This window comes from Ovis aries, chromosome X (genome assembly GCF_016772045.2).
Source record: "Ovis aries strain OAR_USU_Benz2616 breed Rambouillet chromosome X, ARS-UI_Ramb_v3.0, whole genome shotgun sequence".
Taxonomy (NCBI): Eukaryota; Metazoa; Chordata; class Mammalia; order Artiodactyla; family Bovidae; genus Ovis; species Ovis aries.
The window spans coordinates 103,756,698-103,761,102 of record NC_056080.1 but is presented as its reverse complement, the minus strand read 5'-3'; the positions used below and the strand labels follow the sequence as shown (position 1 = coordinate 103,761,102).

At 44.9% G+C, this 4,405-nt stretch overlaps 1 non-coding gene across 1 annotated transcript; it reads right to left on the bottom strand.

The window, feature by feature from the left end:
• Positions 1–2,633: 2,633 nt before the first annotated feature.
• TRNAW-CCA (transfer RNA tryptophan (anticodon CCA)) lies at positions 2,634–2,705 on the bottom strand. The gene has a single exon. It is a non-coding gene; the product is annotated as a tRNA-Trp (tRNA).
• Between the last annotated feature and the right edge of the window lie 1,700 nt (positions 2,706–4,405).

The window sequence follows — 4,405 nt, the reverse complement described above, 5'->3', positions numbered from 1 at the left end:
CCCATGGAAATGTTCTCTTAAGCTATGTTAATGAAACTATGTATTTGCTCAGAAACCTGTCTTTCTTCAAGATTCATGTCAATTGTTTTATGGCCCAGGATGACTCACTTCATGTCAATTGTTTTATGGCCCGGGATGACTCACCTTGTGCCAATGCTATCTCAAAATGCATGTTGTGGGTGAGGGGCCTGGTGCCACTCTCTGAGTTTTGAGACATTTCCTTTCCCTAATTAGCATCTTGCTAATAGGTATGTAACTTCTTGCTAAAAACTAGCAAGGGGGCACTCTTTCTGCCCCCTTCTAATGTCTATGTCAGAAGCTTTCCCTATCTCTTTTATACTTTAATAAAACTTTATTACACAAAAGCTCTGAGCGATCAAGCCTCATCACTGGCCCTGGATTGAACTCCTCTCTTCCCAAGGCCCAAAATCCCGGCATTGTTTACGGCTCATACTGACAATCTTTCACTCCTCTGTCCATGGGATTTCCTAGGCAAGAATATTAGAGTGGGTTGCCATGCCCTTCTCCAGGGGATCTTGGAGTCCAGGGGATCTGCATTGCAGTTGGAGTCTTTCCCGTCTGACCCACCCTGGTACTGTGGGACAATTGGGAGGGCCCCTGTACTAAGCGAAGGTCCAGGCGCTCACTTGCGAGATTCATCATTTATAAATTATGCGATGGAATGATAATGTGCAATATTTCCCTCTACATGTGCAGGGTTTTCTTAATCAACTTGTCTTTGCATCATTAATTTTTCCTGCTTGATCTCTCCACACCCCGAGTAGCTCTGCCAATGGGCATAGCAGCCTGACATTTCCGGTCTTGTTCCTACAAAGATTATTTCCCCCAAAATGCATTGTATAATCCACTAACTCCCAACTCTGGTAGGTCTCCAAGGAGCAGAATTTTATTCAACGAGTAGTTTTTAGATGTTTGGGGGATCCTTTCTGGTACAGTGGAAGGCAAATGAGCTGACTAGCTAGGAATTTCTAAGTTTGAACCTCCGCATTGCAGTGTGATCTTGGCTGAGTTGCCTAACCTTTCTGAATCTCAGTTTCTTCATCTTTAGAGGAGGTATCAGGACGCCCATTGCAGATGATCGCTATGAGAATGAAACAGTATGGCATGTGTGAATACGCCCCTCTCAAAGACTATCCCTTCTAGGTCCTGGAATCATTTAGCATGTAATGGAGGATGAAGAATGGGGGCCAGTGAGCAGAGCCTGAAGAGGAAAGGGGAATAATAACGGGAGATGCAGGTGTGAATAGAGGGCTGAGGGGGGACTGCAGCACATGATAGTTTCCATGTTCTCTGTGAGAGAAGAGAAATCACTGAGTACAAGAGAGTGGGAGTGGGCAGGAGGCTGGGAGAACCTTGGAATCAGTCATTAGTGTTACCTTTCACATGTTGATTATGCGTAGCTCTTGTCCCCTCACTCCAGTGGCCTCACTGCCCACAGCTCTAGAAATTTCCTCCTGCTCCAGAAAACCTGCTTGGATTAGGCACAGCATGGATTCTCCATGACAAACACTGCGCATGTAGCTGCTATTCTTCCCAGTTGCCTTGTCCCAAAAGACGCTTGCTCCTTGGAACAAAAATTATGACCAACCTAGACAGCATATCAAAAAGCAGAGACGTTACTTTGCCAACAAATGTGCATCTAGTCAAAGCTGTGGCTTTTCCAGTAGTCATGTCTGGATGTGAGAGTTGGACTAAAAGAAAGCTGAGCACTGAAGAATTGATGCTTTTGACCTGTGTGTTGGAGAAGGTTCTTAAGAGTCCCTTGCACTGCAAGGAGATCCAACCAGTCCATCCTAAAGGAAATCAGTCCTGAATATTCACTGAAAGGACTGATGTCGAGGCTGAAACTCCAATATATTGGCCACCTGATGCAAAGAACTGACTCACTGGAAAAGATGCTGATTCCTGATGCTGGGAAGGATTGCAGGTGGGTGGAGAAGGGGACACAGAGGATGAGATGGTTGGATGGCATCACCGACTTGATGGACATGAGTTTGAGCGAACTCTGGGAGTTGGTGATGGACAGGGAGGTCTGGCGTGCTGCAGTCCATGGGGTCGCAAAGAGTCAGACATGACTGAGCAACTGAACTGAACTGAACTGAACTGATGTCATTTTATCCTAAGTGCCATCCTGTAAGGTATGTTATTATTACTGTTCGGTAACTGAGGCTCAGAAACGCTAAGTCACAGAGTAAGTAAGTGGCACAGCTGGAATTTGAACCCAGGGAGTCTGGCTCCAGAGACCCTATCTGGAGCAATTACCCTACATCACCTGCTTACAGACAAACAAAACAATAGCCACAAGAAAACTGAGTGAAAAAAATACTATTTGTGTCCCACCACCAAAGAATGAAAATCCTGGTTACATGCCCCATGAGACCCCAACCCAGGGCCACTTCCTCCTTAATGACAGCATATCTGAGCTGCAAACTACTGTGGAAGAAATATGTCACCTCTAGAAAACTCTTCCTGGAATACAAGTGAAGTGAAGTCGCTCAGTCATGTCCGACTCTTTGTGACCCCATGGACAGTAGCCTACCAGGCTCCGCCGTCCATGGGATTTTCCAGGCAAGAGTACTGGAGTGGGCTGCCATTTCCTTCTCCAGGGGATCTTCCCAACCCAGGGATCGAACCCGGGTCTCCTGCATTGGAGACAGACGCTTTACCGTCTGAGCCACCAGGGAAGCCTTCTTGGAATACAAAATGGGGTTCAAAGCAAGGACTTTCTGACCTCTAATTTCATTATCTTCAGCCCCTATGTTAGCTCCACTTTTCATATTGGGAGCCCTGTTATGACTGAGCTCCCCCACCCACCCCCGCCCTGCCCCGGGAATTGTGTCATAAACCTGGGCTATGGTCAGACAATATTTTCTTTTGTGCACATTCGTCCTTGTTTTCAAGATATGATCGTTCTTGTGGCTTTTTCCATTCCTTCTCAGAATAGTTCTGCATACTTGCAGGTAAGAATATGGCCAATAGGAATGGAGCTCTAACTCTTTGCACTGTTTTCACTGCTGCATATGCATGAGCTCTTTGACGCCACAGTTCTGTGAAGTAGGTACTATTACTAACTCTAGTGTACAAACGAAGCAACAGAGGCTTAGGGTGGCTGAGTGACTACCTCCAAGGTACACGGCGACTAAGTGGCAAAGCTGGGATTTGCCCCTTGGCCTGCGTGACTCAAGATCTAGGGTTGTGATGGAGCAGGGGTGCTGGAGCAGATAAGTGAGGTTTTTAATAGAGAGATTTGTCCAGCAAATGTCTAGTTGCAGACGTGAGGGAATTGGTGCTGAGCAATCTTTAGTGACTCACTTAGGTCATGGCCTTTTGGGGGCGGGAGGGAGTGGTGCTATGCCTTAAAGCCTCCACAGTTCTTGTCCAGTCTTCAAATCCTGGGAGGTCTTTGAAGGCTGGCCTGGGTCTGATTCATTTATCCCCTCAGTGGCTATCACATAGTAGGCATTTCAGTGAATAAAATTTTACTCTTTGAATTCATGTTTCAAATAATTTTACTCTGGGTCAGCTTCTGTCTCCTTTAAGTAACAGGTTTTACCAGGCACCAAGTCAGGACCAACCTCCCCCTAACAAATATGGAATATAGAGGAGGGTCTGTTTGACTTAAGGTCATTGGTGGATTTACCATACAGATTTCAGCACTAGCATTTCACACATTCATTTCCTGCAGTTCTATAGAGTAAGAAAACACATAGGGGTATGGTCACAAGGCTATAGCTTACCCCCCAAAAATTAATTTTTAAAAAAGCAGTTATTGAGTGCTTTCTATATACTAGGCACTGTTCTAAGATATTTATAAGTACCGACTCATTTAATCCTCACAACAATCCAATGAATTAGATACCATTATCGGTCCCTATTGTGCTATGAAACTGAGACTCAGAGAAAGCTGACTATGCAGCTAATAAGTGGTAGAACTAGGATTTTTAACCACATTTGGTTTCAAAGTCTCTGGGTTTTGTTTTAAGAAATTTTGAAATTTCTTAAAAATTTTTTAATTGGAGGAGATTTTCTTTACAACGTTGTGTAGATTTTTGCCGTACAACATGGAATCAGCCATAGGTATATCCTCTCGAGCCCCCTTCCCACCCTCTTCACCCCATCCCTCTAGATCATCACAGGGCACTGAGCTGAGCTCTCTGTATTATTCAGCAGCTTCCCACTAGCTATCTGTTTTGCATATGGTAATATATACATGTCAGTGCTACTCTCAATTCATCCCATCTTCTTCATCTTCTTCTTCACCTGCTTTGCCCACAAGTTCATTCAAAGTCTCTGTTCTTAACCATGATACTAAACTCGTCGCATTCCGTACACAGGACTTGCTGACTGATTAACTGTGGGGACTGAATGAGAGGAAAGGGCAAAA